This window comes from Spermophilus citellus (genome assembly GCF_964194105.1).
Source record: "Spermophilus citellus genome assembly, chromosome: 4".
Lineage (NCBI taxonomy): Eukaryota > Metazoa > Chordata > Mammalia > Rodentia > Sciuridae > Spermophilus > Spermophilus citellus.
The window spans coordinates 100,809,361-100,821,736 of record NC_138185.1 but is presented as its reverse complement, the minus strand read 5'-3'; the positions used below and the strand labels follow the sequence as shown (position 1 = coordinate 100,821,736).

The window sequence follows — 12,376 nt, the reverse complement described above, 5'->3', positions numbered from 1 at the left end:
TTTTTTACTGTTAATAGAGCTTCTCTTTTATTAAATATAACAGACAAAAGAAACTCACGTATAGCACAATGAATTATCACAAAGTAAACATATCCACTGAACACTAACCCAGGTCAAGAAATTGGACATCAAATGCACCTTCATGAGCCCTTTCTCATTGCTCCCCTAATTATTCCCTCCGCTCCCCCAGAGTTAGGCACTATTTTAACTTCTAATAACAAGGATTAGTTTTGCCTGTTTTGTTACTTTATACAGTGTAATCATACACATGTGTTCTTTGGTATGTGGCTTTTTTAGCTCCATATGTATTTTTATAAGATTTATCCAAGTTGTTGAATGTGAATGTACTTCTTATTTTCATTACTTAATAATTTTCCACTGTATAAATATAACCTGGTTTACTTAAAAAAATCCCCAATGTATATCAATAGGAAAATAGATAATAAATTTTGGAAACATACTTAGCAAGAATAAAGAACTATTGATAATAGCAAAAACAGGGAGATTCTGAATGAAATAAACTAGACAAAAAGTAATATGCATTGAAAATTCTTTTTTTTTTTTTGTACTCCCTAGTACAAATATCCAGGGATGCTCTACTGCTGAGCTACATACATCCCCAGCCCTTTTTTATTTTATTTATTCATTTATTATTATTTTTTTTTTTTGCTATCAGAGATGGAACTCTTGGGAACTCAACCACTGAGCCACATCCCCAGGCCTCTTTTGTATTTTATTTAGAGATAGGTCCCACTGAGTTACTCAGGGCCTCGTTAAGTTGCTAAGGTTGGCTTTGAAATCCCAATTCTCCTGTTTCACCATTCTGAGCCGCTGGGATTACAGGTGTGTGCCAACATGCCCAGTTTAGTTTTTATTTTGAAACAGAGTCTGGCTTAGTTCCCCAAGTTTACCTCAAACTTGCGATCCTCCAGCCTCAGCCTCCTGAATATCTGGGATTACAGATTCTGCCACCACCTTCCTGCAGATTCAGTTATATTTAAAGGTAGAAAGTTATAAACCAGGTGAATCCTAGTAAAGGTCTTAGTAAAAAAATAATGAAAATAAAAGCACTATGCTTGGTCACAATATGGTAAGTCAGAAAATGACAACAAATTGATCAGAACAGTATCATTTCTCAATGGATTTCAAAGGGTCTCCTTCCTTCTTTCCCTCCCTCCCTCCCTTCCTTCCTTCCTTCCTGAGTTTTGGCGTGTGTGTGTGTGTGTGTGTGTGTGTGTGTGTACATCATCTTCTGTGCCAGTGTAAGAGGTTTAGGCAATGGATCAACCTTTACACCTGTGCCGAAGGACCCCAAGCTTGGATCTATCTCCAAGGGTGGAGGTGACTCTAGATCCTCATTATAATCCCGAGAGTGGGAACTCCTAAAAAAATAACAGGTCTTTCTTGGTAACACCAGTTTCCTCCTTGGTAAAAGTTAGTGTAGTGGGAGGGTGGCAAGGGCCCTACCCTGCCACAAAATAAATGCTAAAACGTTATTTTGGTACAAATTGTAAACACTAAAGAGTTAAACGTAAGAGATGAGTCTTGGGATTTGAGCTAGACCTGGATAAGTACATAGGATTCAGATTCTAAAAAGAGAATAAAAGGCAAGTGAATTAAACAGCATAAGAAAGACTCAGCAGAAAGAAGTATGTTTAAAGGACAGTAAAGACATCTCATTTTGCTAAGAGGAAAGGATTCTATACAGGATGACATATTTGTGTGCTTAGGTCAGATTATGAATTTCCTTGAAAATCAAGCATAAGGATTTAGACTTAATAGAATAAAAATGCATAAAATATTAGACTTTAAGTAAAGGGATCATATAACTTAAGTGGAATTTAAACAAGTATCTTGTCCTTAAATCCAGGGAAGATGGAGGTTTAGGCTGGGCATGACCAGTAGGGCTGAGGCACTCCCCACAATTAAAAAGTCATGTCGAAGTGTACTATACTAATGGAAGTGAGTCATATACAAGGCAAGGTCTTCTGCCAGCATCTACTGTTTGTCTAGCCCTGACAAATATTATTCCACTTTCAACTGTACAAAGAAAGAAACTCAAACATCTGAAATTGCCACTAATATATGGCATGTATATGAGTTCCTGTTTCTGGTTCTGCCTAATTTACCCTGGCATTCTTTGCACGGAGGTCAAACATTTGGTGTGTTGAAATAAACGCAGAACAGATATTGGGGACTTGTGGCCTGCACATCTCAATTTCCACAGTGCACTGTTGGGCTTTATCCATTTAGTTTTCAGAAATATAAATTACTTCCTTACCAGAACAACAGCAGAAGTAAGGAATATAGCCAAAAGGATTGTAGTAAGAGTCAGAAGTCTAATTGTGTGACTATAGGCAAATCATTAACTTTTCTGAGTCTCAGATATTTCATCTATACAAATATGGGTCAAAGTTAAAATTTTATAATTCATTTTTAAAGAAGAAATAGAGATAATATATGAAAGATTGCCCATTTATGTGGTTTAAATAATTAAACAGCAAAATCCTGGCGGTTACAGCCAATATAGACAATTGACAAAGCAACAAAAGTCTTGGCAATAAATGCTTTCATCACTAAGGAGACATTTTTAGATAGTTCCTACTCTGGAAACTGTTCTCTTCTCACTGAAACAAAGTAAGGCTGATAACATCCTCCCAAAGTGTGCTTGGAAGATCACAAGCACCTCTTGGAGGAGACACGGAGAGTGGAGGAGAAAATATGTTCTTCGGGATAACATATAGTCTACCAGAGCATACACTGAAGCAAAGCAAACCCTCCTGAATCTTCAGCATTTTAACTGATGCATGCAGTATAAAATTAGAAACAGGACCATAAACACTATTATGAAGACTATACTCAGTGGGGGACACTGAACAAACATATATGGGAAAGTAAGTTCTCTGCAATTAGTATGAAAGCTCAGTCTTACCCAAATCCACATGAAATTTGAAATGGTTTGGAATACATAAGAGGATCAGTGAATGACATCAAACCCAAATGATGAAATAGAGAATCTGAACATGATCTTTCTCTTATTTCTCACTGATCCCTTAGAACCACCAATAGAAATATAATATTAACTCTACATGTAAATTAATTTTCTAGAAGTCATATTTTAAAAAATAAGACAGATGAGCTTCATTTAATAATACATTTTACATAATTCAATATATTCAAAATGTCATCCTTTTAACTTGTAATCAAAATAAAAATATAACTGTTATTTTACATTCTTCGTAATACGTCTTTGATATCTGACTTATGGCACATCTCAGTTCAAACTGGGCACATTTAAAGACAGTCGCAGCATAAGAAAGTAGGGATTGTAAATTAATACTAGGCCATATCATATACTTGCACTTATTTTAAAGAAAAGCCAAGTTTAATAGTATGTTTTAGGTTTTAAAATATTTTTAGCCAACCTGTCTTGGTACTTACGCAGAAGTGAGAAAAGATGATTGAAGGTATCTCAACATCCCTCTTTTTTTTCACTCAGAGGTTAAGATTTCTGTTGCAATAGCTAGAGATTGCATTGTCATTTCCGATGAATCTCAAGTCTGTAATCAAAAAGTGTAAGTCATCATTAGGTTCCTACACTTGTCATTCTTTTATTATTTTTCATTGTTATCTTAAATATATTTACTTCTTGACAAACATAAAGAAATAAAGAATTATATTTAAATGGATAATAAAACAATTTGACTGCATAAAATCCCTTTTCATTTTAGGTAGACCTACTGGTACAAACAAGTCACCTGGGTGGTCTATTTTTCTTTGGTAACAGGGATTGAACTCAAGGGCTCTAGACCACTGAGTCACATCTCCAGCCCTATTTTGTATTTTATTTAGAGATAAGGTCTCACTGAATTGTTTAGGGCCTTACTTTTACTGAGGCTGGCTTTGAACTCACGATCCTCCTGCCTCAGCCTCCAGAGCCACTGGGATTACAGGCATGCAGCACTGCACCCAGCACCTGCTCTGTTCTCTTACTTAACTGCAACTGTGTTTTCCTTGGTAGATTACTTCTTTGCACCAGGGTTTCTTGATAGAACTCTATTGGTACTTTGGTTTGGACTATTCCTACTAGCTGAAGGTTATATACTATCTATGGGCCTGGCCAAAAAAAGTTAGTAGTTTCCTCAGTCATGGTGAAACAACAACAAAATGCCCCCAGGCATTTCTAAACTTCTCTTGATAAGACTAGTATCACTCTCCCAGTTTGAGAGTCACTGCTTGAAACGTTAGTTAAACTCTGATAATTTAACAAAGCAACTTTTGTTTTAAGTATCCTATATTTTGTAGTTTGCAAGTATTCTGTAATTTCTCTTATCAGCTAAAAACAAAGGATTATAAAATCAACATTTAAGGCCGGGCTTCATGATGCACACTGTAATCCCAGTGGCTCTGGAGGCTGAGGCAGGAGGATCTTGAGTTCAAAGTCACCCTCAGCAATTTAGCAAGGCCTTAAGTAATTTATGGATTTCCTATCTCAAAATAAAAAAAAATGTTAAAAAAGGGCTGGTGATGTGGATCAGTGGTTAAGCACCTAGATTCAATCCCCTGTGCCCATCCTCCACAAATCAACATTTTAAAAACCAGAATCACTAAAACATCAAAGAAACTCAAAGGCCCTTGTAAACACAACTGACTTTGCTTCAAAGGTTTTTTGCTTTTTGTTTTCCACTTCAAGTTAACACTACCTTTAAAAAAAATCACATTTTTGAATTTCTTTTTTCTGACCTCTAAGAGGTATCTTACATTTTTCTACTTCCCTTTCCAAGACTATTTCCTCTTTTGCACTGTGTAATCTTGAATTTAAATCAGAATTAGTTGCATTGATTTTCCCTTGTGTTAATAGTCAAATTATGATACAATTTGAATTATTGAAATGCATATGGAGGGGTTTTTTTCTTATTTTTAATGAAAACTCATGTTTTTAAAATTAGCACCTAGGGGACTATAGGTGGAGACTTAATATGTAGAGTCATCAGCATGATAATTGTAATTAAATAAACACAAATCAGTTCATGATAGCTGATTTCATTTACTAGTATAATCAGCTTTCTCCACTATAAAACAGCACAATTAGTCCTAAATTGACATTCACTAATTGTATATTAGAGTTTCAAGGAAAACAATGAAGAGTTAGTGACTATCATAATGATTGAGATGTGTTTTGACATCAGTAATTATTATTATTTTTAAGATGGGGGTCTTGCTATGTTGCCTAACCTGATCTCCAACTCCTGGACTCAAGCAATCCTCCTGGCTTGGCCTTCTGAGTAGTTAGGACTACAAGTCACCAAACCAGCCCAGTAATTATTGTTTAGTAGATCTCTTTTTGGACACTAAAATCACTACTAATATGATTGTATATGTTTGAAATTGGTTTTATGAGCAACATACAGATTTGATGCAATTCCCATCAAAATACCCACGAATTGGTGTGAATATACTTTGTATACAACGAGAGATATGAAAAATTGTGCTCTATATGTGTAATATGAATTGCAATGCATTCTGTTGTCATATATAAATTTAAAATAATAATAATAATAATAATAATAATAATAATAATAATAAATGTCATTTTTCCAGACCTAGAGAAAACAGTCCTGAAATCCATTTGGAAGAATAAAATATTCAGAATAGCCAAAACAATTCTAAGTCAATAAGCAAGCTGGAGGCATCATCACAATACCTGACTTCAAATTATACTACAAAGCTATTGAAATAACCACTGCATGGCTCTGTCATAAAACCAGATACATAGACCAATGGGAAAGAAGAGAAGACACAGAAAAAGATCCAACACAATTAACAGTCATCTGATTCTTGACAAAGATGCCAAAAACATATTGGGAGAAAAGACAGGCTTTAAACAAATGGTGCCAGGAAAATTGGTTATCCATATGTAGACAAATAAGACTAGACCCTGTACAAACTTGAAAGAGATCAAAAGCCCAGGAATTAGACCAGAAACTATGCAAATCCTTGGAAGAAAATATAGGTTTGAGACTCCAGCATATAGGTACAGGCAATGACTTTCTTATTAGAACTTCTAAAGCTCAGAAAATAATGACAAAAGTTAATAAACAGAATGGCATCAAATTAAAAAGCTTCTGCACAGCAAAGGAAACAATTAGTAACATGAAGAAAGAACCTACGGAATGGGAGAAAATATATTTGCTAACTACTCTTTTTTTTTTTAAAGAGAGCGAGAGAGAATTTTTTAATATTTATTTTTTAGTTTTCGGCGGACACAACATCTTTGTTTGTAAGTGGTGCTGAGGATCGAACCTGGACTGCATGCATGCCAGGCGAGCGTGCTACCGCTTGAGCCACATCCCCAGCCCTCCTCCTCTTCACACATATGTATCTGGATCACTGTTCGAATTGCTGCTTCAAGATAATCTCTCTCTGGTTCTGGAGTATAAAAGATCTCAACAGGATGCGTGCGGCCAGGAATACTTAAGAGAGGACAGTTATCAAAGTAAATCTGGAATTTTCCCGCATCTAGAGTAGCACTCATAACTATAACCTGAAAGAAAACAGTAAATTACTTGAGTCACCTTTAAGTTCTTTCATGGCCTCAAAGAAAAAAACAGAAAAGTACTGATTTACTGTTCTATATACAGTTATAAAGAAAACTATAAAGATCTTTAAATAAACCACTTTAAAAATGAAATACAGAAAGACTGAGGTACAGTAAAAGCTTTTTATTCAAAGATATTTAGAAATATCTATTTAAGTAAGTAAATTACAATTACCTTGAAACATACCAAATGAAAGTTTGTGAAAGAACTAATGGAGAACCACGTTAATGTCATGATTATTGCTACATTTATTCAAACAAAACATGTTTCCACATGAAAGAAAAAGAAAAAATGCAATATTAACTAGTGGACCAGGTGTAAATTTTCTCACTTCTTCCAAATAATCTTTAATACACACATCTTTAAAAAAAATCCTAAAATAAGCAAGGATCTTCTATACTTGTACAAAGGCAGAGCAAAAAAAAAAAAAAAAAAAGTCTTTTCAGGTACAGAACTTCATGATTATGCGGTCACAGCCCCATACAAATCATATATCATATAAACTAATAAAATTTTACTGTAAGTCTCCCTCATACATCATTCCACTAGAATTCTTAATTCTTATTTTAAATGAGATTTCTCCACTGAAACCCTGACAGCTCATCCATAATTTTTAACAGTGATAGTACTTATATGGTGCTTGTACAGCACACATACTAACGAGGAATGATGAGATGATGAGTTTTAAGTTTCAAAGTATGGTACACGCACAAGAAAGCAAAAGGGGGAACTTCCTAAACTATGGGTCAAAAATGTAAAAAAATATATATAAACTATTCAAACAGTTTTAAGACCTTAATCAACATAATAACACTGGCCAAGGTACAAGTGGTAAAGAAGGGGTTAAAAGAAACAAAAAACCCCCCAAGAATTCTGAGGAGTTGATCGTCCTGGATGTTTATGTTGGAAGACAGACATAAATCTGAGGGATAAAAACTGATCCTTTAAGGAGATGTCTGCACTTAATGATGAATAGAGGGACTAGTATGATCAAAAAAACAAAACAAAATGTTAGAATATGAAGAATCAGATGGGTTAGAAAAGAGAGATTTGGTTTAAAAATACATTACTAAAAAGTAGGAGAAATATAAGTGAAGTTTAAAATGAAGCCACATCAAAGTAAAAACATAGGCAGTACTTGGACACTACTTTTAGAAGTTGTTTTTTAAAAAAGCTGATTAATGATCAGGATATTTCCCACTTTAATACATGCATACACACAAAATGAACTAAATGGGTAAAGAAGACTACTTCACCTTTAAGTCTGATCTCTGTCTTACAACTTCTTTTAAAACACCCATGAGAATATCTGTAGTCAGTGTTCTTTCATGAGCCTCATCAAGAATTATCACGCCGTAACGTTCCAGGAGGGGATCGTTCATGGCTTCACGAAGTAACATCCCATCAGTCATATACCTATATTCACAAAGAACATGTTGGTCAAGGTTCATTTTAAAAGAAAACTTGAAAACAGAGAGATGAAACAAAGACATTTGGCAAATGAAAACTAAACTTCTTCAACCAGGTACACTGATGCACACCTATAATCCCAGTGACTTGGGAGTCTGAGGCAGGAAGATCTCAAGTTCAAAACCAGTCTCAGCAACTTAGCAAGAACCTGTCTCAAAAAAACGAAAAAGGTGTAGCTTGGTGATAAAGCATCCCTAGATTCAACCCCCAGCATGGGTAGGGACAAGGGAAGACAGGACTTTCCCCCAAAAAATGTTATTTTTTCAAGATTAATTACAAAATTAAGCTTCAAGAGAATGTCTTAAGAGCACACACCAAACAAGCTATACATCATAAAATCTTCTCAAATACTGCAATGTACTGAAAAAAAAAAAAAAAACAAAATATTGCTGATTATGGAAGGCAATGACCACACACGCTTCACACAAATGCCAAATTGGACACTTAGATATAAATGAATTTCTTAAAAATAATCTTAGACGTAAATATTCATCCTGCAAAATAAAACCAATAAACCATTTTCAGCTGCTTTAAGACATCACACCACTAAAATGTTACCACATGCAAATGCACATTTCAAAAAAGTAAAGCCCTAACAATTCTTAACAAAGCTCACAGGCTCAGGTTCTTGGTTGAAAGGGGCTCACAGAGAATACGTCTAATATTTTCCCACCTGAAAAAAACACCTTAATGAAGCATAAAAAGAAATCATTCATAAAGGTTTTAGGACTGAGGGGCAGCAACAGCACTATGGAAATGCTGGTCCGTAAGTGGAATATAAAAGGCAAACAACATAAGAATGATTAATGAACCAAAGAGAGGGAAACCAGGATTAGGAATGGCTCAAAAGAAGGCAGTTAATATGGAATCTAAGCATCATAGGAAAAGCACCATGTAGATTAAGTATCAGCCATTCATTCCCAGTCCATTCCACTCTGCTAACACTCATACAAAACAATTATATCCTTGGTTTGGCCCATGGACAAAACACAATACGCCTTTAAATGCTGAATTCACTGTTCATTCAGTAAATAAAAGCCCATGATTTTATTTACAGATTTAAAAGCAGTAGAAATTATCTGAAATCATCATTTATGATTTCATCCTCTGGCTCTTTTTTCATGATTAGTCTAACCTAATCTTTCATGAACCAACTTGATATTTTTAGCTAATGCCATCTGCTGGAGCAGTAAGTTCAGCAAACTGGCAGGCAGTGTACAAGAGAAGTGAATCCCTCTCTTTACTTCACTAAAACTTAACTCTAAATTTAACCAATTTTGGGGCAAACAAGTCCATTTCGTCCCAATTGTATATTTCCTATCTTCTACTTTGGTGGTGTTATTTTTTAAAAACCAACAACCTGGACTAGGTAACATATTACCTACAAGATCATTTTATTAAGATTGTGAAAGAAAAAACACTGCCAATTAAAATATGACTCAATGCCTTAAAGTTAGTCCAACACAGTGCATGAGTCAGCTACACTATGGCCTCTAGATCCTTTGGAATTTCTTTGATCTATTTGAGGACATTTGGCAGTATGTGCCTTTGGATGTATTACTGACACAAGGCGGGCAATCCTCTTGCACATTATCTCAATGGCAAAACATAATCCATTTGTGGGTAACTTCCTTAGTTTCAACAGAACTAATTTGTGGCTTTAAAGAATAAATGTTTGCATTCGAGCAAATACTATTTTGCCCAAATACTAGAAAATTTATATCCTATCACTGTTTCTCAACTTTCCAGATACTCAATAGCTAGCTATTCATTCAACAGAGACTCCTAGGGTAACATTTTTTAAGGCATTTTAATTAGCTAATTCAGTATGTGTAGTCCCAATAACTAACAATACTCAAGTGAAGCGATAACATATACAGCCAGATCAAGTGCAAGCATTCACAAGCAATGGGAACCACCAAAGTGCCACCAATTATAATGATCCCACATAAGATATGCATCAATTTGGACTTTAAAAACGGGGGAGGGGGAAATCACAAAACTAATAATACAACTTGAACTTGAAAATTTCTTAAAACTCTTTAAAAAACCACTCTATTTTGATCTTTTTTCCTCTGCCCATTTCTCAAGCGTTAGGCAACCACAACATGGAGATACACAGAAGCATAGCCATTCTTCTGCATTTTTCCTAAGAGGAAATGAATATCACAAATCAGTTAATGGAACTATTATTTGTCATGCTTTAATCAACAACCATGCTTATTATAAGTACTAAATTAAATGGTCAACCACATTCAAACCCTGTCTTTCAGATTCCGGAGAAAATTCCTAATGTTTCCTCAATGTTAATTTGATTAATCACCCAGTGATACAAACCATGAGATGCTGCAGTTAAATATCTCCTACATCACAAAATATGTGAAGTTTACTAACAAGTGAAGCTTGTTGTATGAACAACAGATTTTACAAAAAATGGCAGTTCTAAGGTTGGAAGGTCAAGAGAGTCAAATGTGCTCTTCTTTTCCAATGAAAACACCTGAATAATAGCAGTTAACTTTTCCAGAGTCTCAAAACCAGTTAAATAGCTTATTAAAACTAGTTTATATGTTATATTGATTCCCAATCTTAGGTGTACTATGATATAGCACATGCCTACACTAGCACACTTGTCCTAAAAACTACTATAAAGGAACACACCTACATGTATGTATATCAACAAAAAGGTACCTATAGAAAGATATGACCAAGTTCTAACCTCTGGTACCTAGGAATGTGACCTTATTAAAAATCAGAAATTTTGCAGATGTAGTTAAGTTAAAATCTTCCCATGAGATCGCAAACATTTATGGTGCTCTCTAAACCCAATCACACATATCCTTAATGAAGAAATGAGAGGGAAATTTGAGACACAAAGAGTAGCCAGGTGAAGATGGAGAAAGAGACTGGAGATACATAAGGCAAGGAATAACAAGGACTGCTAATTGTCATCAGAAGCTAGGAAGAATCATGAAATGAAAGGCTCTTCTCTCAGGATCTCCAGAAGGAACCAACTCTGTCAATGCAATGCTTCTGAATCCCTGGTCTCTAGAATTAAAGAATAAATTTGTTAATTTAAGACTAAAGCAAGAAAAAAAAGAGTACTTGATCATTTGCTATACTGCTAAATTTAAGAAACCCTTTGAGAGAGAGAGAGAGAGAGAGAGAGAGAGAGAGAGAGATATCAATCCACCTGACACATAACACATAAAAGACATAACAAGGAAGATATTGGTGGTCCTAAAAGCCACAGACCATTTCCCTTTACCTTAGTCAAGTTTTACTACCTTTCTTACTAGTAATAAATATTTACCCAGGCTAAAAGATGAGTCATAATTCTAAAGTTTTAAAAAATGGATAAGTAAACAAAAATGCTATAAGACAACCAAACTTGAAATGATCTATTCACGTAAAGACATACAAATTATCTGCAACTTATTAGAAACAGAAAACTTGTGCCTCACCAGAATTACTTAATCAAAAATTTTGAAGGTGAGGCATAGCAATCTGTGTTTTAACAGAACTGTTAAATTCTATACACTAGACTTAAGTCTTAAACTCTTGCTAAAGTTTAAGACTTAGTCTAAATTAATAAAGTTAAACAAGAGGCAGATTAAACAAATAGATACCTAATGTAGCATCAGACTCCCTTGAATTAACTCATAATTCAGATATTCAAGCACTGTTTAATTACCAAAATAAACCCAAAACTCAAAGTGCTGATAGCACCATCCTAGCTTAACAGTATTACAATCACTACATGCAGAAAGAGTAACTACAAGCTAACCAATTCTGATCCAGCCAGATGACATCACCAATTCTGAACAAAGCATAGTAATGCATTATATCCTTCACATATATTATTTATAATTTTGTACTCATGTATTTTTAAATTTTTGAAACATCCCATTCCTTTGGCTTAAGGAAAAATCACAAACTAAGAAAAACATTCATATTTTTCTAAATGAAAATCAAACAAGGGCTGGGGATATAGCTCAGTTGGTAGAGTGCTTGCCTAGCATGCACAAGACCCTGGGTTCAATCCCCAGCACTACAAAAAAAAAAAAAAAAAAAAAAAAAGAAAGAAAGAAAGAAAAGAAAGAAAGAAAACCAAACAAGTCATTTAAAAATTTAATAATAAACAATATATATAAATTATTCCTCACTTTAGTGTCAATGACTAAATGTTGCAACTATGAGTGGAAAAAAATTAACTACACAGGGAAGTAAGGCCCAATAGCTCAATGTTATGTTATTTGGTATAGGTGGCAAAAGGAGTGGTAAGAGAAATTACCCTAAACCTTATGAAT

General features: G+C 34.5%; 1 pseudogene across 1 annotated transcript in view; it reads right to left on the bottom strand.

Annotated features, from left to right (window-relative positions):
• Positions 1-1,557: 1,557 nt before the first annotated feature.
• The window catches only part of LOC308648166 (ATP-dependent RNA helicase DHX15-like), a 30,199-nt pseudogene continuing 19,380 nt past the window's right edge, over positions 1,558-12,376 (bottom strand). The window contains exons 4-6 of the transcript in view: positions 7,856-8,015; positions 6,337-6,544; positions 1,558-1,589 (exon numbers count right to left, since the gene is read on the bottom strand). The product of the transcript in view is annotated as an ATP-dependent RNA helicase DHX15-like (transcript). The remainder of the gene's footprint in view (positions 1,590-6,336; positions 6,545-7,855; positions 8,016-12,376) is intronic.